The 24869-nt window shown below is 34.8% G+C and overlaps 1 long non-coding RNA gene across 1 annotated transcript; it reads right to left on the bottom strand.

The window, feature by feature from the left end:
* Positions 1-20656: 20656 nt before the first annotated feature.
* LOC140058730 (uncharacterized) lies at positions 20657-23234 on the bottom strand. Its single transcript, XR_011847046.1, has 2 exons — positions 23092-23234; positions 20657-21503 (listed from the first exon to the last, which is right to left on the bottom strand). It is a non-coding gene; the product is annotated as an uncharacterized lncRNA (long non-coding RNA).
* Between the last annotated feature and the right edge of the window lie 1635 nt (positions 23235-24869).

Here is a 24869-nt window from a genome sequence, read left to right as displayed (position 1 = left end):
TTTTTATCTTTTCAGAGATTGGAATTTTCTTGTGGGGATTTTCTTTTTTACCTTTAAATAAATAACTTATGAAAATGCAATTATAAATTCTCATATAGTATTGGTTACCTTACTTGTAGGTCTATTTATTTTAATAAACGGTAACCGTTTAAAAGAAACATAACTGGACCCATTTCGATTGTACCATCTATATATTATTTATTTTCCATTTGCGTAGCCTAAATCAATTTGATGATGGTGCAAATAAAATTAATTCTATTTCATAATTTTCAACCCAACCCAGTTAATATCATAATGCGCAACTAACAATATTTATTCTTTTTCAGGTTAATCAAATGTATTTTTATCTTTTCAGAGATTGGAATTTTCTTGTGGGGATTTTCTTTTTTACCTTTAAATAAATAACTTATGAAAATGCAATTATAAATTCTCATATAGTATTGGTTACCTTCCTTGTAGGTCTATTTATTTTAATAATCGGTAACCGTTTAAAAGAAACATAACTGGACCCATTTCGATTGTACCATCTATATATTATTTATTTCCATTTGCGTAGCCTAAATCAATTTGATGATGGTGCAAATAAAATTAATTCTATTTCATAATTTTCAACCCAACCCAGTTAATATCATAATGTGCAACTAACAATATTTATTCTTTTTCAGGTTAATCAAATGTATTTTTATCTTTTCAGAGATTGGAATTTTCTTGTGGGGATTTTCTTTTTTACCTTTAAATAAATAACTTGTGAAAATGCAATTATAAATTCTCATATAGTATTGGTTACCTTACTTGTAGGTCTATTTATTTTAATAAACGGTAACCGTTTAAAAGAAACATAACTGGACCCATTTCGATTGTACCATCTATATATTATTTATTTTCCATTTGCGTAGCCTAAATCAATTTGATGATGGTGCAAATAAAATTAATTCTATTTCATAATTTTCAACCCAACCCAGTTAATATCATAATGTGCAACTAACAATATTTATTCTTTTTCAGGTTAATCAAATGTATTTTTATCTTTTCAGAGATTGGAATTTTCTTGTGGGGATTTTCTTTTTTACCTTTAAATAAATAACTTATGAAAATGCAATTATAAATTCTCATATAGTATTGGTTACCTTACTTGTAGGTCTATTTATTTTAATAAACGGTAACCGTTTAAAAGAAACATAACTGGACCCATTTCGATTGTACCATCTATATATGTGACCCGATCTCGCAAAACCCTCTCTTTGTCGGCAATTCAAAATTCACGTAATCAGTCAGAATAAGTCCAAATCGACTACCCTGGCAGATTTCATGTTTTTGCATTTTCGAAATGTTTCACTATTTAAGAATACGTCTACCTGATTTAAACTCCCGAAATTTAATTAAAATTATGAAAAAAGAGAGTTTTAAAAACATGTATTTTCCTCAAGCCTAACAATTTATTCACGATCTACGCTAAAATTTTGCGTAAATTCAGTTGAAAGTTGCCGAGTTTGACGACATTTTGATCGCCAGTTCGCTGCACAATGTTGAAAGGTCACACATCAAAATAAAGCTCATCCATTTGACATTCCAAATATGGAAGTATTAGGGCGGAGTTTAAAGAAGGAACCAATGAAAACTTTGATTTCCTATGACATAATTTCAGAAAATTCGGTTCTTCGAAGTTTCTGGAACAGCGAACTGCGTGTGTTGCTATGGTGCATCATCGCAATAACAAACGTTATTGGTCAACGCGCTAGATGTTATACGCTCTACGCGCGGAAATAAAAAGTTGTTTACATTTTTGTGAGGTTATTTTCATTTTACACACAGCATGTCCTAAATTGGAATAAAAACGATTTTAATATTCAAAGTAAAGTGTTCGGCGTGTTCTGCAATAGCTGTAGCCTGTATTTGTTTATACCATAGTAAAATAGACAATTCACGTCATAAATTCAATTGTATTTTCTATATTTTTTGGGGCTAGGCCTTAATTTTATTATGGTTTTGTAGGCCTACTACTACTACTGGGCCTAGCTTTAGTCTAGTCAATAAATAGTTTTCTTTATACATTTTATATATCCAATCGGCTCTTAATTATTTATTTAATTTATTGTCCAGTCCTTTCATCTTAAATGTTTTTTAAACTCATTGGATTCAAGTCCAAACATTACAGCGAATCTTCCACGTTATAAAAAAAAATAAATGTATTAAATCGTCAATACAATGTTAGTAGTTAGCAAGCTGTGACTCTGCAAGGCGCCAAACTTGTCTAGGCTAGTTTACTACTAACGCCAGCCCCAATGTGGATGCACCGCTGCCATACACGGCCTGATAAACACCCATCAGTAGTAGGTCTTAATACAGTACAGGCGATGACGGCGAAAATCTGAAAAGGCCTAGCTAGGCCTAGGCCTGCTTGGTTTTTCGCTGTTGATATCGTAAACACCTCCGAAACCAGTTAAAATAAGCTTGACGTTATAATGCTGCTTTTCAATAGTGCAAAATAGTTAATTCGAGTGACTAAATAGGTTAAAACGGCGTCTGAAATCAGTCAAATTGACTATGATGTGCACGCTGCTATTATATCGCACACACTTCCTGGTATGACGTCATTGTGCCTTAGACCAAAATACCGCGTTGCTACGGAGTGAGTTTTCAGCGCGTATCAAAAAGAATTTCATTGCAAACTTCAAACGCGATTTTCTCGTAAACTAATTGAATGATTTGTAAGTTTTTAAAATGTAATAACTTTTTAAATATTTACTCAATTTTTATGAAATAAACACCACTACAAAGCTTATGATTCAAATAATCCAAATATATAAAAAAATAAAAAATGAATATTTCCGACAAAAGTAGGGTTTTGCCAGATCGGGTCACATATTATTTATTTCCATTTGCGTAGCCTAAATCAATTTGATGATGGTGCAAATAAAATTAATTCTATTTCATAATTTTCAACCCAACCCAGTTAATATCATAATGTGCAACTAACAATATTTATTCTTTTTCAGGTTAATCAAATGTATTTTTATCTTTTCAGAGATTGGAATTTTCTCGTGGGGATTTTCTTTTTTACCTTTAAATAAATAACTTATGAAAATGCAATTATAAATTCTCATATAGTATTGGTTACCTTACTTGTAGGTCTATTTATTTTAATAAACGGTAACCGTTTAAAAGAAACATAACTGGACCCATTTCGATTGTACCATCTATATATTATTTATTTCCATTTGCGTAGCCTAAATCAATTTGATGATGGTGCAAATAAAATTAATTCTATTTCATAATTTTCAACCCAACCCAGTTAATATCATAATGTGCAACTAACAATATTTATTCTTTTTCAGGTTAATCAAATGTATTTTTATCTTTTCAGAGATTGGAATTTTCTTGTGGGGATTTTCTTTTTTACCTTTAAATAAATAACTTATGAAAATGCAATTATAAATTCTCATATAGTATTGGTTACCTTACTTGTAGGTCTATTTATTTTAATAAACGGTAACCGTTTAAAAGAAACATAACTGGACCCATTTCGATTCAAATGTATTTTTATCTTTTCAGACTTTTGGAGTTTTTCTATTTTTTTCTTTTGGAGATTTTTTTTTTATCTTTCAATAAATATTATAAATTTACATTTAGTATTGGTTACCTTATTTTAATAATCGGTAACCGTTTAAAAGAATCAAATGTATTTTTATTTTTTCAGAGATTGGAGATATTTTTTGTAGAAATAGAATTTAACGTTTTCACGTAAATACATTATATCATAGGTAGGTATGTCTTATTAAACATTTCATATCCTGCAAAATATGGTATCAAACTAAGAAAATATAAAATGACTGTAATAATCTTTGTTTTGTTTCGATTGGTAAGTGTGCCCAAGACCAACAATTACAAATCCCTGCATTCTAATATTATTTTAAACGGAAACCTCTTACTAAATTAAAAAATCTAAGCAATGTTCAAAATGTAATTTTCAGAATTTCTTTTTGGTTTTTTTTTCTAGACTGAGTAATGAACGTAGTGTATGCCATCGTTGTATAAAAACTGTATCAAATACATCACGTAAATGTAAGTCCAATAATGTAGAGTCCATTTTTGTAATAAACAATTTTGCTTTTAATGTTTTTGTGACCACAAAGGAAATGTGGACATTAGGCATATAACTGCTGTATTTTAAAATATTTTATAGATTGGGAACGCGCGACAAGAACCGAACAACGACGAACAAGAACCGAACAACGCATGACAAGAACCGAACAACGACGAACAAGAACCGAACAACGCGCGGCAAGAACCGAACAACGCGCGGCAAGAACCGGACAACACGCGACAAGAACCGGACAACACGCGACAAGAACCGGACAACACGCGACAAGAACCGGTAAAAGTACGAGAACCGGACAAAATACGAGACAATGACAAATATATTGTGTTCTAATTTTGCAATACAACTACACTAACTTGCTTAACAATTTTTCTTCATTTTTTCTAATTCACTAATTCGTTTTTACATCTTGTTGTTGTTGGCTTTCATGTAATGGTATCCCTCTTTTATTTTACATCCTTCTCTCCATATTATATACCCCCTTTCTTAGCTAGTTGGTAAGGTATGTAAGTAGGCCAGATATGGAAATAAGTCCTATGTATGCAAGTTTAAGTAAGTCAGTCCAGGTAGGTAGACCATGTATGTAAGTAGGTCATGTATGTAAGTAGATCATGTATGTAAGTTCTATGTAAGTAAGTTCAGGTATACAAGTCCTATGTAAGTAAGTCCAGGTATGTAAGTTGGTCATATAAGTATGTCCAGGTATGTAAGTAGGTCATATAAGTAAGTCCAGGTATGTAAGTAGGTCAAGTATGTAAGTCCTATGTAAGTAAGTCCAGGTAAAGTAGGAGAACATACCATTACATGTCTGTTCATTTTAAATTTGTGTGTTACCAGCTAATATTTTACTATCATTTCACTTTAAATCTTTTTCATATTTAACAGCACTGTAATATTGAGAACATAATATGGCCGTCACCTTGATACACTTAAGTTCATTCATCACTATGCTCGAACCAATTGTCTTCATCATTCCGCTATTAACATATTCCCTAGGTTGTGGGAAGAATTACCGGAAATGATTAAAAATTCTTTAATTTTAGACAGTTTTCCAACATTTTTAAATTCACTTAAATCACGTGTTTTATATTGACTTTGTTGAATCGACTATAATGTATTTTATCCGTTTATTTTATATTGACACTGTTGATTCGTCTATTTGTTATTTAAATATTTTTATATAGTTTATTATAATCATTGTTGTTACTTTGGGAGTACGGAACCTGAACTCTTGTTATAGTGATTAGGTTCACTTTTAGGTTCCTGCCTACTCCCCTAGTTTCTGTGTTTTTGTTGTTTGTAACTGGTTTTTGGCAATAAATAATAATAATAATAATAACTATTATAATACCTATCATAACTCTATTGATCAGGAAAACTGAAACATAAATATATTTATACTTGTTGATTGATATTATTATGAATAAATACAATATCATTATGAATACTTTGTCTTTTGCTGTTTTTATTTATTACTAAATTTAAAATTGATTCTAAAATTATTTATTATATATATAATATATTCCATATATTTATAATTGAGATTTAATTGTTTACAATGTTGACTGCAAGGTTTTCTCAAAAATTGATTTATAAATCAACGCTGTAAAATCACAATATTATTATCATTATTTCATATTTGTCAATTATTTAGTAAAATATCCAGTGTGAATGACTGGTAAAAGTTGTCCATTTGTTTGGAACCCAAATGATTTCATATTGTAAATAAAGAACCAATTTTAAAAAGTGTCCTTTTTATTATAGAATTGAACATTGATTGATCATTCAGACAAAATGATATAAGTAGGCATACATAATTATTGTAAGGCCGGTTTGTTTTATTGTATGTACCTCAATTTACCTCCATGTAATATCACATTACATTTATTACTACAGGTACTAGAGTAATTCCAGAAACTGAAAAGAGCGGTAAATTAAAATATAAGAGCCCTTTTAGTATATAACACCTAATACAATGTTTCTAAGTGCTTTACACTTTACACAAACAAAAATGATCCATAAAATATCCCAAAATAACGACAAAAAAGGGAAGAAAAGCAGAGCACTTTGAAGCTCGCCGAAACAAGTATTCAAATTAAAAAAGAAGGAGGGAGATGTTGCTTTACCACTAAAAATTCGATTGATGTTGGCTCTTTAATTATTATTCCAAAGACGAGCAGATGAAAAGATCTGTTTTAAATGCTATATATATATATAAATACTGTAAGAATTGAATTGTGTTTTTTATATTTTTTTCATTTCCTTTATTTTCCACTCTTCAAATTAATTTATTTGATTGATTATTTTAAAATGTAAACATCAATTAAGTTAAATTAATTAATATCAAGATAAAATAATCATAAATTAAAAGTTCGGAAACTTCACAATGAGGCATTCATTCTATTTAAAATGATTAATTGAACGTTTATTTACAGATTATTTTTTCGACGTAGTTAAAGTACGGTAACTAATTTAACGTATATTTATGTCTAAATGATGCGATGTTTAACTATAATTTAATATCGTTATTGTCATTATATTATTTTAGTAGTTAATACAAATTAATCCGTCTTTCTGTAATGATATTATGATCACTCTAAATCAAACGCTACAGACAACCGCTTGTACATAATTCTATTCGTATTAAGTAAGTTTTAAAGATCACTTTAAAATCACTGGTTACGATGTTTTATTATTATGTTAAATTCAATCTATTACAAATTAATTTTTCACTATGTCGTTTAAGTGAAAATAAATATCGCTCCCGTGCTTTCTGTGTATAGGCCGCGCCTAATCAATTCCGGTAAAATTAAATTCTGAATGTATATTTTATTTATACAAGTCAACACTATTTATTTTATATTTAAAAATGATAAAAATATTAAATTATTCACAATTTTAGTTTATATTTTTCCATTTACATGGTGATTTAAATCCATGTACGTTTCGACGCCTGTCCGATTAAAATCGCGCGCTTCCATCATCACCAAGTCCATCTCGTCAGGTACCAGCACAGCCCTCGAACCACCAACCACTACAGCAAACCTACGTACGTCTGACTCTCCGAGCCACATAACAACTTACTGGAAGTCTAAGTTAATTTGTACCTAATAAACATAAGCACTGAAACTTTGTTTGACGAATTTTGCCTTCCATAATACTGAATCAATACTTTATTTGACGAATTTTGCTTTCCATAAAACTGAATCAATACTTTATTTGACGAATTTTGCCTTCCATAAAACTGAATCAATACTTTATTTTACGAATTTTGCCTTCCATAAAACTGAATTAATACCTTGTTTTGACGAATTTTGCCTTCCATAATACTGAATCAATACTTTATTTGACGAATTGTGCCTTCCATAATACTGAATCATAACTATTTTAACCAATTCAAGTTTGTAAAAAAAAAAAAATTTGAGTAAAATAATCTTTTTAAAATGTTTCAAAGAATATACTGTTAGAATTAAGTATAAATTAAATTAAATATTATCCGTTTTTCAGTGATATTGTACAAAAAATGAATCTTGCATCTTGAAATGAAATCCAAAAAACATCATTTCTTTTATTTGTCTCTTGATACAAAATGAAAAAAACAATACATATTTTGTTATTTATAAGTTACAAATAACAAAATAATGTTTTGCGGAGATAAGAAAATGATTCAGTTACAGACCTTTTTTATTTTACCTCTCAATTTACTGTTTTTACCGAATGTTAATTTTGTAATGATAAAATTGTTTGTTTTGCATTTGTGTGTTTAGTTTCTATTATTGAAAGAGTTAATTGTAATTTTAGCAGTCCGATCGACCGGCCGACAATGGACACAAGGCTAGAATTGAAGCGATATCACATTAATATTACACCGGTAATGATGATCGTAATAGTATAGTATTTTCTGCAGCAGCACATGCATATTCAAGATTACCTCGTCACGTCTGGGAATAGCTCATTTAAATATCAATGCATCACTGCACACAATAACAACAAACATGGAATAATATTGGCTCTGCACGTCGTCGACTACAGAAATTTAAAGACGTTTGCTAGCGTAAAATCTCAGGACGTGAAACAATGATGTTTTAAAGGTAAGCAATAGTTTTAAACAATATAGATTTAGATGTTATTAATAAAAGCCCGGTAGTTGGCTAGGCCTAGCATTGAGTCAAACTAGCCTAAACTCCTCATAATAGGAAGCACGTGGTTGATATAGCTTAATATTGGGGTAACATATAGGTATAGTCAAACAAATTGGTCTTAATACGGATTTATTTGGAGATTAAACATTGTTTAATTTGACTAACATCTTCTTTAGCAATCTGTCTTTATTTAAGAAGTTTTTTGAGTAGATGTGTAGATTTAAATTAAATGTCATCAATTTTTAAAGTTTCATATTTCCATAATGCAAATGGTTTTTAATTGGTACAGTTAACTTATTGGTACGGTAAATTCGTGCAGGCAACTTAATTACATTGTAGGGTAGAGGGAACTGAATTGGTATGGGTCACCTAAGCCACTTTATTTGTACTGCACAGGCAATTAACTATTATTATTATAATTATTGTTGGTCACATTGAGGCTAGCCGCTTGTGAATTTCATGTAGACAGGGCCCTATTATTAATTCGTACACGTATTAGTACAGCTTAATTGGTATATAGGTAGCTTAATTGGTAAACGTTGTCTTTATTAGTACAGGAGCTAACTTGGTGAAACCAACTTTATTAGTACAAGCTTTATTACTACAGCTTATTTGATATAGGAGCTTAATTGGTACGGGTAGCTCAATTGAGTTCAGGTAACTTTATTAGTACAGGAGTTTTGGTACAGGTACCTTCGTTGGGTACAAACAACTTTATTAGTACAGGATCTTAATTGAGTTCAGGCAACTTTATTAGTACAGGAGCTTTGGTACAAGCACCTTCATTATGTACAACCAACTGTATTAGTACATGAGCTCTGGTACAGGTATCTCTATTGGGTACAAGCAATTTTATTAGTACAGGATCTTTGGTACAGGATCTTAATTGAGTTCAGGTAACTTTATTAGTACAGGAGCTTTGGTACAGGTACCTTCATTGGGTACAAGCAACTTTATTAGTACAGGATCTTAATTGATTTCAGGCAACTTTATTAGTACAGGAGCTTTATTGGTACACGCAACTAATTACAATGTTAACTTTTGGTGTCAGGTACCTTCGTTGAGTACAAGCAACGTTTTTAGTACAGCTTAATTGGTGGTAGTAGTACTGCAGGTTTCATCCGTATTTCGTACACGTAGTGATCATACAGTTGAATTTGTACAGGGGCTTCATTGGTATAGGTACTCATTGGGTACACTCAACTTTATTATAGTACAGGAGCTTTGGTACAGGTACCTTTATTGGGTACAAGCAACTTTATTAGTACAGGAGCTTTGGTACAGGTACCTTTATTGGGTACAAGCAACTTTATTAGTACAGGAGCTTTGGTACAGGTACCTTCGTTGAGTACAAGCAATTTTATTAGTACAGGAGCTTAATTGAGTTTAGGCAACTTTATTAGTACAGGAGCTTTGGTACAGGTATCTTCGTTGAGTACAAGCAACTTTATTAGTACAGGAGCTTTATTGGTACAGGTACCTTCATTGGGTACACGCAACTTTATTAGTACAGGAGCTTTGGTACAGGTACCTTCGTTGGGTACAACCAACTGTATTAGTACAGGAGCTCTGGTACAGGTATCTCCATTGGGTACAAGCAACTTTATTAGTACAGGATCTTAATTGAGTACAGGCAACTTTGTTAGTACAGGAGCTTTGGTACAGGTACCTTCGTTGGGTACACGCAACTTTATTAGTACAGGAGCTTTGGTACAGGTACCTTCGTTGGGTACAACCAACTGTATTAGTACAGGAGCTCTGGTACAGGTATCTCCATTGGGTACAAGCAACTTTATTAGTACAGGATCTTAATTGAGTACAGGCAACTTTGTTAGTACAGGAGCTTTGGTACAGGTACCTTCGTTGGGTACACGCAACTTTATTAGTACAGGATCTTTGGTACAGGATCTTAATTGAGTTCAGGTAACTTTATTAGTAGAGGAGCTTTGGTACAGGCACCTTTATTGGGTACAACCAACTGTATTAGTACAGGAGCTCTGGTACAGGTATCTCCATTGGGTACAAGCAACTTTATTAGTACAGGATCTTAATTGAGTTCAGGCAACTTTATTAGTACAGGAGCTTTATTGGTACACGCAACTAATTACGATATTATCATTAACGTTTGGTCTCAGGTACCTTCGTTGAGTACAAGCAACGTTTTTAGTACAGCTTAATTGGTGGTAGTAGTACTGCAGGTTTCAGCCGTAATTCGTACACGTAGTGATCATACAGTTGAATTTTTACAGGGGCTTCATTGGTATAGGTACTCATTGGGTACACTCAACTTTATTGGTATATGAGCTTTGGTACAGGCACCTTTATTGGGTACAATCAACTTTATTAGTACATGAGCTTTGGTACAGGTACCTTCGTTGGGTACACGCAACTTTATTAGTACAGGAGCTTTGGTCAGGTACCTTCTTGGGTACAACCAACTGTATTAGTACATGAGCTCTGGTATAGGTATCTCCATTGGGTACAAGCAGCTTTATTAGTACATGATCTTAATTGAGTACAGGCAACTTTGTTAGTACAGGAGCTTTGGTACAAGTACCTTCGTTGGGTACAAGCAACTTTATTAGTACATGAGCTTTATTGGTACAGGTACCTTCATTTGGTACACGCAACTTTATTAGTAGAGGAGCTTTGGTACAGGTACCTTCATTGGGTACAAGCAACTTTATTAGTACAGGAGCTTTGGTACAGGCACCTTTATTGGGTACAACCAACTGTATTAGTACAGGAGCTCTGGCACAGGTACCTTCATTGGGTACAAGCAACTTTATTAGTGCAGGATCTTATTGAGTACAGGCAACTTTGTTAGTACAGGAGCTTTGGTACTTTGAATTACATACAGGACCCTATTAATAATTCGCACACGCATCCTTTTATACAGGTTTATAGGGTACAGGCAACTTTATTAGTACGGTACAGGTGCTTACTTTAGTTGGGCAACTTAACTATTATTAATATCATTATTGTTTTGTGACATTGTGGCTCTAGCTGTGTCTGAGAATTAAATGTAAATACTGTACCACCCTATTAATAATTCGTTCACGCATTTATACAGGTTTATATGGTACAGGCAACTTTGTTAGCTTGCTTAGTTGTAATCGTCTACTGACTGGGGTAATAATGTTCAGCGCATTGAGAGCTTGCTTTATAAGAATGAAATATTATAAAAGGGCCCCATTATTAATTCTTCGTACACATACGTGACTTTATAGAAACTTTATTAATACAGACCTTATTCAGCTTAATTTGTAGGTCAGGAAACTGATTTATTATCTCTTTTGATCGCGACATTGTGCCCCCATTGTGCCTATTTTTAATTTGTTCACGTAGTATTATTTGTATAGGGTACAGGCAACTTTACTATTAGGCTACTGGCTTAATTGGTAAATACAAAAACTAACTATTATTATCATTATTGTTCGGTCCTTTTCCTATGATTGCTATGTAAATTTATTTATAATTCGCACTTTGTTTTGTAGGACTTTATTAACTACTGACAAATTGGTAAATAAGATATGATATATTTTAAATACACATTTTCAAATATATTTAAATTTCAAACTAACTGATTTAACATTTAATGATACATATAATAATGTTTCTCCTCCCCCATTACTCTGGCCCTACCCCGTCCCATTTGAAATTGACAAATTGACATACATATATTTAATACTTTTTGATTCAAATTGAAAATTAAATACAAATTAATGTCCAAATGTTAGTCTAAATTGTTGTCTTTGCCTGATTAATCAAAACTTTAGAAAATATGTCAGGCTAAACCGCTGTTTTTCTGTGTTTTACCATTTATATGTCGTTCCAAACCGTGAATATTCCGTGTTTTACCATTTCTCATTTTAAAAACATGTCAGTCCAAACCGCTTATTTTCCGTGTTTTACCATTTACATGTCGGTCCAAACCGCAAATATTCCATGTTTTACCATCTCTCTTTTGTAAAACATGGAATAGTAGCGGTTTGGACCGACATAAAATGGTAAAACACGGAATATTTGCGGTTTGGACCGACTTTTTTAAAAATTTCTGATTTTTGACCGAAGGTTTAACACTTCGAAAAATTTTTTTTTTCTTTCAGGTTGATTTTTGGCTTAACGCGCTAAACTAGCGCCTATGGATCTAGAGATCGCGGGATCGATTCCCGCTATGGGCAAAAAAAAAAAAAAATAAAAAAAAAAAAAAATTTTAATTTAAAATTATTTTCTCCTCATCTTCTCCCATCTCTTCTCCCATCTCTTCTCCACTCTCCTCCACTCTCCTCCACCACTATCCGTTTCCCTGTCCGTTTCGATGTGTCTCCGATGCCTGTCCGTATCCGATTGCCTGTCCTTATCCGTTTCCCTGTCCGTTTTCGATGCCTGACCGTATCCGATTGCCTGTCCTTATCCGTTTCCCTGTCCGTATCCGATTGCCTGTCCGTATCGATTGCCTGTCCGAGTCAATTCCAACCATCTCCAAGTGCATCTGAAGGTCCATCACCAAGTCCATCTCGTCCAGCACAGCTCTCGAACCACCGACCACGTCAGCCATACGTCTGTACCTCTGAGCTACCTAGGAACTTACTGAAAGTGTACGTTAATTTGTACGCCATAAACTTATAAAAGCATCAATCGAAAAACGAAGGTTCTTATTTTTTTTTTTTTTAAGTTAATATATTCACTTGTGTAGCGCAGCGGTTAGTGCTACGTATAGTGATTGGAGGGTCACTGGTTCGAGTCCCAGTGATACCACACTATTTACTTTTTTTGTTTGCAAATTGAATTCAATTTATATAAAAAAAATGCACTTGGTGGTATATGAACCCTCGCCAAAGCAAACATGTTCAGATCCAATCACACTATTACTCACCAACGAGCTACTTGAGGATTTGATGACCAACTAAAGATTCTAAAATACTTTATATTTTGTACATTTTAATTAGTACAAAGGTTCTTAATTTTTTTTTTTTTACATAGTTTATATGTTATCTTGTGTGGCGCAACGGATAGTGCCAAAGTCTAACGACTAAAGGGTAGCTGGTTCAAACCCCAGTATTTTTATATTTTTAATTGAATTGAATTCAATATAATAAAAATGTACCTGGTTGGATTCGAACCCTTTCTAAAACCGGCAAAGGTTTAGATCCAAGTGCAGTGGTCTTAACCACTTGAGCCACTTGGGATTTCGATGGATCGCCGCAAATTCTAAGATACTTTATACATTGTAATTGACTCAATTTATATATAAATTTAAATGTACCTGGTTGGATTCGAACCACTTCTAAACGGGCAAAGGTTTAGATCCAAGTGCAGTGGTCTTAACCACCTGAGCCACTTGGATTTCGATGGATCGCCGCAAATTCTAAGATACTTTATACATTGTAATTGACTCAATTTATATATAAATTTAAATGTACTTGGTTGGATTCGAACCCCTTCTAAACGGGCAAAGGTTTAGATCCAAGTGCAGTGGTCTTAACCACCTGAGCCACTTGGGATTTTGATGGATCGCCGCAAATTCTAAGATACTTTATACATTGTAATTGACTCAATTTATATATAAATTTAAATGTACCTGGTTGGATTCGAACCCCTTCTAAACTGGAAAAGGTTTAGATCCAAGTGCAGTGGTCTTAACCACCTGAGCCACTTGGGATTTTGATGGATCGCCGCAAATTCTAAGATACTTTATACATTGTAATTGACTCAATTTATATATAAATTTAAATGTACCTGGTTGGATTCGAACCCCTTCTAAACTGGAAAAGGTTTAGATCCAAGTGCAGTGGTCTTAACCACCTGAGCCACTTGGGATTTCGATGGATCGCCGCAAATTCTAAGATACTTTATACATTGTAATTGACTCAATTTATATATAAATTTAAATATACCGGGTTGGATTCGAACCCCTTCTAAACGGGCAAAGGTTTAGATCCAAGTGCAGTGGTCTTAACCACCTGAGCCACTTTGGATTTCGATGGATCGCCGCAAATTCTAAGATACTTTATACATTGTAATTGACTCAATTTATAAATAAATTTAAATGTACCGGGTTGGATTCGAACCCCTTCTAAACTGGCAAAGGTTTAGATCCAAGTGCAGTGGTCTTAACGACCTGAGCCACTTGGGATTTCGATGGATCGCCGCAAATTCTAAGATACTTTATACATTGTAATTGACTCAATTTATATATAAATTTAAATGTACCTGGTTGGATTCGAACCCCTTCTAAACGGGCAAAGGTTTAGATCCAAGTGCAGTGGTCTTAACCACCTGAGCCACTTTGGATTTCGATGGATCGCCGCAAATTCTAAGATACTTTATACATTGTAATTGACTCAATTCAATATAATAAAAATGTACCTGGTTGGATTCGAACCCCTTCTAAACGGGCAAAGGTTTAGATCCAAGTGCAGTGGTCTTAACTACCTGAGCCACTTGGGATTTCGATGGATCGCCGCAAATTCTAAGATACTTTATACATTGTAATTGACTCAATTTATGTATAAATTTAAATGTACCTGGTTGGATTCGAACCCCTTCTAAACGGGCAAAGGTTTAGATCCAAGTGCAGTGGTCTTAACCACCTGAGCCACTTGGGATTTTGATGGATCGCCGCAAATTCTAAGATACTTTATACATTGTAATTGACTCAATTTATATATAAATTTAAATGTACCGGGTTGGATTCGAACCGCTTCTAAACGGGCAAAAGTTTAGATCCAAGTGCAGTGGTCTTAACCACCTGAGCCACTTTGGATTTTGATGGATCGCCGCAAATTCTAAGATACTTTATACATTGTAATTGACTCAATTCAATATAATAAAAATGTACCTGGTTGGATTCGAACCCCTTCTAAACGGGCAAAGGTTTAGATCCAAGTGCAGTGGTCTTAACCGCCTGAGCCACTTGGGATTTCGCTTGACTTCATCAGGTAGCACACGTCCAATATCAGGTAGCGCACGTCCAATATCAGGTAGCTCATGTCCAATATCAGGTAGTGCACGTCCAATATCAGGTAGCGCACGTCCAATATCAGGTAGCGCACGTCCAATATCAGGTAGCACACATCCAATATCAGGTAGCTCACGTCCAATATCAGGTAGCGCACGTCCAATATCAGGTAGCGCACGTCCAATATCAGGTAGCGCACGTCCAATATCAGGTAGCGCACGTCCAATATCAGGTAGCGCACGTCCAATATCAGGTAGCACACATCCAATATCAGGTAGCGCCAACCAATATCAGGTAGCTCACGTCCAATTTCAGGTAGCTCACGTCCAATATCAGGTAGCTCACGTCCAATATCAGGTAGCTCACGTCCAATATCAGGTAGCGCACGTCCAATATCAGGTAGCGCACGTCCAATATCAGGTAGTGCACGTCCAATATGAGGTAGCGCACGTCCAATATCGGGTAGCGCACGTCCAATATCGGGTAGCGCACGTCCAATATCAGGTAGCGCCAACAAATATCAGGTAGCGCCAACAAATATCAGGTAGCGCACGTGATATTGGACGTGTGGTACCTGATATTGGACGTGCGCTACCCGATATTGGACGTGAGCTCACGTCCAATATCAGGTAGCTCACGTCCAATATCAGGTAGCTCACGTCCAATATCAGGTAGCTCACGTCCAATATCAGGTAGCGCACGTCCAATATCAGGTAGCGCACGTCCAATATCAGGTAACGTACGTCCAATATCAGGTAGTGCACGTCCAATATGAGGTAGCGCACGTCCAATATCGGGTAGCGCACGTCCAATATCAGGTAGCGCCAACAAATATCAAGTAGCGCCAACAAATATCAGGTAGGATGTTTTATAGGACGTGCGCTACCTGATATTGGACGTGCGCTACCTGATATTGGACGTGCGCTACCTGATATTGGACGTGCGTTACCTGATATTGGACGTGAGCTACCTGATATTGGACGTGTGCTACCTGATATTGGACGTGAGCTACCTGATATTGGACGTGCACTACCTGATATTGGACGTGCGCTACCTGATATTGGACGTGTGCTACCTGATATTGGACGTGCGCTACCTGATATTGGACGTGCCAATTTCGAAGATACTTTATACATTGTAATTGACTCGATTTATATATAAATTTAAACAACCGTACCCGGTTGGATTCGAACCCCTTCTAAGCTACATCAGTTGCTACTTGATGTTTTATTTCGACAGACCTGGCCAATATATAGACTGGCCTAGTCTCCATGAATATCAATGCATTTCAAAGAAAATTGTCGTTGCTCTTACACTATGCTGGTGGAGTGCACGTACATGATATCTATGACACTATGAAAGATAACGATGACAATTACCAGACAGTAAAACAAAAACTGAGTGAGAACTTTGAACCAAAGAAAAACATTCAGTATGAAATATTTAGATTCAGAGAAGCTAAACAGAACCATGGTGAAAAACTTGACACATACGCAACCAGGGCATTAGCCAAATAGTATGAATTTAGTGACACCAATAATGAAATACAAAGCCAAATAATACAAAGTTGCCTGTCAGGGAGATTACAACGCCAAGCATTCTGAGACACAAATGTGACACTAGACTAAACAAGAAGGAGACTGGTACAAAATGCAGAAATTGTGGAGGCAATATTCCACATAAAAATGGGAAAACCTTATGCCCAGCATTTGGAAGAACATTGTGTGAAAAGAATAACCACTTTTCCAGTACGTGTCGACAAACGAAACAAATAAAAATAGAGTTGGCATGAATGATACAGATGGTCTACCAACAATTGGCATCACTTTGCATGTAGATTGAAGAAATATCAACCTAATGACAGTGCTAGACACGGAAGCCTCAGTAAATTTAATAGATGAAACCACATACAAGGCAATGAAATACCAACCGAGGCTCCAGAAAAGCTCAGCTAAAATCCATCCATATGGTACACAGGCGACTATTCCATTCACAGCACACACTAAAAGCAACAAGAAGATAGGAGTTGCTGAATTATATATTGTTCAAGGCGATACAGGATGTCTACTGAGTTAGAAAATGGCAAGAGAACTTGACCTAATTCAAACACGATAATCAATGACCAACACATTCCAAATAAGGAAGAAAATACAAGGATCATTGATGAATACCCAGAAGTGTTTGGTGGCATTGGCAAACTAAAGAACTACCAAGTTAAGCTACACATTGATGAAAGTATCCAACCACAGAAACAAGCACACAGACTGATTCAATTTAAGAAAGAAAGTTGAAAAATAATTAAAGATGCTATATCTTGATATAATGAGAAAGTAGCAGCAAGAACCAACACCATGGGTGTCACAACTCGTAATTATCCCAAAGGTGAGTGCGGTTATGCATCGACATGAGACAGGTCAACGAAGCCATTCAGAGGGAAAGACATGGGACCCCAACAATTGATGACATCATGACTTGAACGGTGCAAAGATATTCTCGAAGCTTGATTTAAAAACCACCAATTGGAACTACATCCAGACAGCAGGCAACATTTGCAGCACATGCTGTTCTAAGAAAAAATAAAAGACTATAACAAAATGTGATTGAACAAGTCCTACAATGCATACCACGAGGACGAAACATGAGTGATGATATAAGAGTGTTTGGTGCAACATGATCAAAGCCTACGAGATGTACTCAAAAGATTTTTAAAAAAGGCTTGAATACTGATAAATTCATCTTCAATAAACCAACCTATCCTTCTATGGTCACAGATAGTTGCATATGGGAGTAGGGCACTATACTGTATGACACGGAAAGCCGATATTCTCAAACTGAACGAGAAGCTACGACCAAAGAAGAAATCTAAAGAGAAACAGAAACTGATCCAACACTACAGTGGGTCAGTAAACGAATACAAGATGGGAAATGGTTTCAAGATACCAACGACAACATCAATGCATCAACAAAGAAACCTTATTGTCAAGTTCGTGAAGAACTAACTCTAAGCCCAGAAAATAAAATCATACTTTGTGGAACAAGAATAGTAATACCAGAATCGCTACAAAAAGAAATCGATTTCTATAGCACAAGAAGGACACCAAAGCGTAGTGAAAACCAAGAGCTTAGTGAGAGAGAATATATGGTTTCCAAGAATAGATAAACAAGTAGAAGAGATGATTAAAGAGTCTACAGGATGCAAAAGAAGTTGCCGTTAAAGAAGTCCAAATTACAAAGTGATGGACGGTGGACAGTTCTGAGCAAAGACTTTTGTGGTCATTTCCCAAATGGATACTACATCATGGTCGTAACAGATGATTATACCAGATATCCAGTGATTGAAATATTAACATCTTTCAAAGCAGTAATTCCCAAACTAGCTACTATCATATCAATGTTCAGTATACCCAACATCATAAGGAGTGATAATTGCACACCATTCAATGGGGAAGAATTCAAACAGTTCTCACAATACATGGGATTTAAACACCGGAAGATAACACCTGAATGGCCAAGAGCCAATGAGAAGCGGAGCGTTTCATGCTTACATTCAAAAAGGCCATAGCAACAGCCCGAGAAGACGGACTACCATGGGAGCAAGGGCTGTGCATATTTCTGATGAACTACAAAGCGACAAAGCACACCAGTACAAGACCACCTCCAGCAGAAATACTATTTGATAGACAATTTAACACAAAGTTACCAAGCAAAATACTTGTAGATCCACAAGAACACCAACAAGAAGAATCAATAAGCTATAAAGATGACAAATCAAAATAAACGATGACAAAAACTACTAGAAACATGCAGATGGGAGATGTTGTACAAGTCTACAACTCCATATGAGAACCAACCTTACACAATATTAACAAGGCCATATAGATGGCTGCAGTCGCGTGCTCAAGTTAGTGTTTACCGACCGACCGACCGACCTACCAACCGATCGACCAACCGACCGAAATTGCTGAACATGTTTAAAAATGTTGAAAATGTTTAAAAACATTTATATTTTTTTGATTTACACGTGCGTAGCCTGTCACTTTTTACGTGCTCGTATAACGTAATTTCGAGTTGAAAAGTAAGTCAAGAAAACAGAAATCTGGCAAAAAGAGTGCGTATTAACATTTAACGCGCAGCACGCGTGCAAAAATCTGTGCACTGTAATCATGGCAATTTTTTAAACGCTTAAAATTGCCTTAAACGTACTCTTATTTCATCGAAAATCAATTTTGACAATTAGGAAAAATTTTAAGCGCGCGTACGCATGCGTTACATGCGCTACGCACGTAATTGTATTGCCATATGATGATTTATGCCCTGAAATTTATTAGTATCAAATTTTATTTAATTGTGATTCATGCTTGTGAAGATATGATTACAAACGTGATTTCGTTAAATCGTGCGTAGACCGCGTAATTTTGTATTGCGCACCGTGAAAACATAACCACATCGATTCCTGGCCATAAGGAATATATTGTTAAAAATTGACTTTTAATTCAAACAACCAACAGTGAGGAAGATAATTAAGATATGTTAGATGGTGACTAACCCACCCACACATGTAGAGTTGAGTTGATCTGCAAATACCATGCCGAGCCGCCAACTTAAAAGAGAGTTTAGTCTCGGCAGCCGGCCAACTGTCTCGACTGATCGTTGTAGTTTTAATTAAGTACACATATTCCTGGAACATAATGTATTTCGTAAATTACGGTTACCTCTTGGTATATTAGTGTTCGCGCACATAATCTAATTTCGATTAACACCATGTGCATTTTTTTGTTTATTCCAAGTTCGTAAGCAGCTGTAGTTTTATTATTCCAATACTTCACATCTTTCTATAAATTACCAATTCATATTTTATCATTGAAATGTTTTAAACTGCCGACTGATTGAAAAAGTTCAACGTGCATGTACCTCTCATGTACATTCATGATGTAACTTTCTGATGTGCACCCTAGATTAATATTCACACAGCACAATTTTTCTTTAGCGTCTTTTATTTTGGTAAAGTCACAATAAAGTTTCATATCCAGTATTGCCTTAAATTCAGTGAAGGATGGGACAAACAGGTGGTAAGCACCTCTAGAACGGTCCAATCCCAAATTGCACAATGAGTAATGAAAAGGTTTATAACATTATAATAAATATTTATTTATTTATTTATTTATTTCATACTCATCCAACAGCGAGTAACCCGCCAATTACAGGATGGATAAACTATTTAAAATTTCACAAGACAAACATATACACAAGATGCTCTACATAAACAAAGACTTATTATTAAGTCTTTGGGAGTGGAGTTGTAAATTGTCATGAGAAAAAAACCCTGACATATGACAGGACTTGAACCCAGGACCCTTAGATTGGTAGCCAAGCATCATAACCACCAAGCCACAGCTCCACTCCTAAAAAATAATATATAAGTCACACATACACCATAGGAATGGTCACACATTTCGAATAAATATCACATTTAATGAATCCCGATATATCACATATATTTAAATATAATAGTAATTAATAAATTTGTATTATTTAAGATTAAACTAAGTTGGCCGACATTTACAGCAGCGACAACAGGACACCCATGTGCACATATTGCCAGTTTCATACGTATTGGTAAATAAGTCATTAAAATATTTCTTAGCCCCTAGCTTAAACCTGCAAGACGTAGGTGCTTTTCTAGTATCTTGATCTAACTGATTCCAAATGGGAACAATGCGTTGGAAATACATCAATTTATGTGATTCAGTATGACCATTTCTAACAGTAAGATTGAGGTCATCAACAGATGATCTTGTTGCACGACCATTATTGTCTCCAGAAAATGTAACGAAATCCTTGATATTAAGATCATTCATGTTAAGCAAGCATTGATGGAAGAAGTTAACATCCATATATTCTCTTCAATATGATAGGGGCAGTAAATTGAGCAAGGTTAGACGTTCTTTGTAATCTTGATCGGGGTAATTCAAAATGTATTTGGTAGCTTTACGCTGTATACTTTCCAAATGTTGCATGTTACATTTGGATGTGCCACTCCACAATGAGCTAGCATACTCAAGGTCGGTTCTAACCAGGGAGGTGAATAACGTCCTAGTAATACTGATAGGAGCATTGTAACCCATAGCCACTTAATCATACCAAGTTTGCGATTACATTTAGAGACAACTTTGATGACGTGCTCATTCCATTTCAGATGATTAGATATTTCGATCCCCAGATCATTGATACAATTACAAAAGTAAATATGATTGCAGCTTCATCCTCCTTGTTTGTACCTCCTTGTAGGCCTACACCCCTAAAAAGAAATGACACAAAACAAACAATTAAAAATCCACAAAATAAAAACAAACAAATAATGTTAGCATCATGTACTTCACATTATTTCATATAAAAAATCAGAATTAGAAGCCACTCTTAGTCAGACATACATCGGCCTAATAATGGGTCCTGTCGCACCTGGGCCGAATAATCCCGCATTTAGCTATATGTAGAAGCTTGAGGAAGAAACATTACCTAGCCTAGTGTTATCGGAGGGGTTGAAGGTGGAGACATTATAATGCAAAATGTATATCCATATCACTGTCCGTTAACAAGTTATGAATTTACTTGGCCTCTGAAAGTAATATGGCCACTGCACTGTGTTATTTGGTTACGCTAACCCACTTATGTGAATGTTCTGAAAACATCAGCAGTGTGTTCGGCAAGAGAAAGTTTGACGAATATTACCTTATTTGGTACTGTACGCGTAAAGTATGCCCTCAATTTGTTACTGTACACGGTTTTAGCTAAGACTGATTTATAGCAATGGTCTAACAGGATTGGTAAGACCGAATATAGATGATAAAGCCGGTGTAACGCCAAATTAAGTGAACTTGCCAAATTAAGTTCGCATGGTCTGTATCACGCAAAGCTAGGTCGCCTAATAGCACATTCTGGCAAGCTAATTGTGTTATGCATGATGGGAAGGCTACCCGTGTCTGCATGTTATTGTTATGTGGACAGGGGTTGGGTCAATTTACCTTTGGCGCTAAAACATTTATAGATAATTTATAGAACATAAATAGATAATGGAACCTAATTTTGCAATAAAGATGAGTTAGATATTGAATTGTCATCTTCGGTCGTCAATCTCTTCATAGGTCACGTAACACTACAAACGTACAGTTAAACATATTTGCACAAAATAATGGTACCTAATTAATTCATCAAGTTTTAACACTCTTTGATGTTGGAAACACTTGCTAATAATGGAAACTAATTGTGCAATAAGGTCGTCATCTCGTTTGTTCATAATATAATATGGGAAGAAATTTGGATGGGATGGGTGAGCGAAATTATAAAGCTATATTAACATAACATAAACTTAAATTCGCAATAATGCAATGGAACCTAATTTTCAATGAAGTCTTGTCAACTAGTTTGTTCATTCGATGTGAGAAAAAGTTTGGATGGGATGGGGTGATACTAGTTATTTTAAGGTTGGGAACAGAATGTGAATTTGCAATAATGGAACCTAATTTGTGGCACATGCAAGGGAAACTAGACATAATTAATTATTAATAACATTTGCATAATAATTTTTCAATTAAACTTAAAGGCTCGATCCTTTTCTGCTAGACCGAATGGGCTTAAGAGGGAGTTAGGCTGGCTATCAAAGCCTAGGGATAGGCAATCTCTTTCTAAATTTAATTTAGGCTAGCCTTCTAGGCCTAGTACTACAGTACTACTAGGCCTAGGCTAGAGCGGCCTAGTTAGGAGGCCTAGCCTACTACTACTAGCTAGGCCTAGGCCCTAGGCTATACTACTAGGGAGGCTCCTAGTACTAGCGGCTACCAGGATCAGGTTTATCAATTATTATCAATAAACTATACATTAATTCTTACCTGGAACACTCTCTAATTCTAACCACCCTTCGTTTATATTAAACACATTGTTGATAAGCATGATTACACTGAATTTTAAATCAATAACAAAACAACGAGAATTCCTAGGCCACAGAGTTTACATTGGGTATATAAGATTGGTATGGAAGACAAATGTCGTCAAACAAAAGGTACTGATTCAATATTATGGAAGGCAAAATTCGTCAAACAAAAGGTACTGAATCAATATTATGGAAGGCAAATTTCGTCAAACAAGGTACTGATTCAATATTATGGAAGGCAAAATTCGTCAAACAAAAGGTACTGATTCAATATTATGGAAGGCAAATTTCGTCAAACAAAAGGTACTGATTCAATATTATGGAAGGCAAATTTCGTCAAACAAAAGGTACTTATTCAATATTATGGAAGGCGAAATTCGTCAAACAAGGTACTGATTCAATATTATGGAAGGCGAATTTCGTCAAACAAAAGGTACTGATTCAATATTATGGAAGGCGAAATTCGTCAAACAAAAGGTACTTATTCAATATTATGGAAGGCAAAATTCGTCAAACAAAAGGTACTGAATCAATATTATGGAAGGCAAATTTCGTCAAACAAAAGGTACTGATTCAATATTATGGAAGGCAAAATTCGTCAAACAAAAGGTACTGATTTAAAATTATGAAAGGCAAATTTCGTCAAACAAAAGGTACTGATTCAATATTATGGAAGGCAAAATTCGTCAAACAAAAGGTACTGATTCAATATTATGGAAGGCAAAGTTCGTCAAACAAAAGGTACTGATTCAATATTATGGAAGGCAAAATTAGTCAAACAAAAAGGTACTGATTCAATATTATGGAAGGCGAATTTCGTCAAACAAAAGGTACTTATTCAATATTATGGAAGGCAAAATTCGTCAAACAAAAGGTACTGATTCAATATTATGGAAGGCAAAATTCGTCAAACAAAAGGTACTGAATCAATATTATGGAAGGCAAATTTCGTCAAACAAGGTACTGATTCAATATTATGGAAGGCAAAATTCGTCAAACAAAAGGTACTGATTCAATATTATGGAAGGCAAATTTCGTCAAACAAAAGGTACTGATTCAATATTATGGAAGGCAAAGTTCGTCAAACAAAAGGTACTTATTCAATATTATGGAAGGCGAAATTCGTCAAACAAGGTACTGATTCAATATTATGGAAGGCAAATTTCGTCAAACAAAAGGTACTGATTCAATATTATGGAAGGCAAAATTCGTCAAACAAAAGGTACTGATTCAATATTATGGAAGGCAAATTTCGTCAAACAAAAGGTACTGATTCAATATTATGGAAGGCAAAGTTCGTCAAACAAAAGGTACTTATTCAATATTATGGAAGGCGAAATTCGTCAAACAAGGTACTGATTCAATATTATGGAAGGCGAATTTCGTCAAACAAAAGGTACTGATTCAATATTATGGAAGGCGAAATTCGTCAAACAAAAGGTACTTATTCAATATTATGGAAGGCAAAATTCGTCAAACAAGGTACTGATTAAAAATTATGGAAGGCAAATTTCGTCAAACAAAAGGTACTGATTCAATATTATGGAAGGCAAAATTCGTCAAACAAAAGGTACTGAATCAATATTATGGAAGGCAAATTTCGTCAAACAAAAGGTACTGATTCAATATTATGGAAGGCAAAATTCGTCAAACAAAAGGTACTGATTTAAAATTATGAAAGGCAAATTTCGTCAAACAAAAGGTACTGATTCAATATTATGGAAGGCAAAATTCGTC

Source organism: Antedon mediterranea, chromosome 9 (assembly GCF_964355755.1).
Source record: "Antedon mediterranea chromosome 9, ecAntMedi1.1, whole genome shotgun sequence".
In the NCBI taxonomy this organism is placed as follows: Eukaryota; Metazoa; Echinodermata; class Crinoidea; order Comatulida; family Antedonidae; genus Antedon; species Antedon mediterranea.
This window is presented reverse-complemented; position numbering and strand designations above follow the sequence as displayed.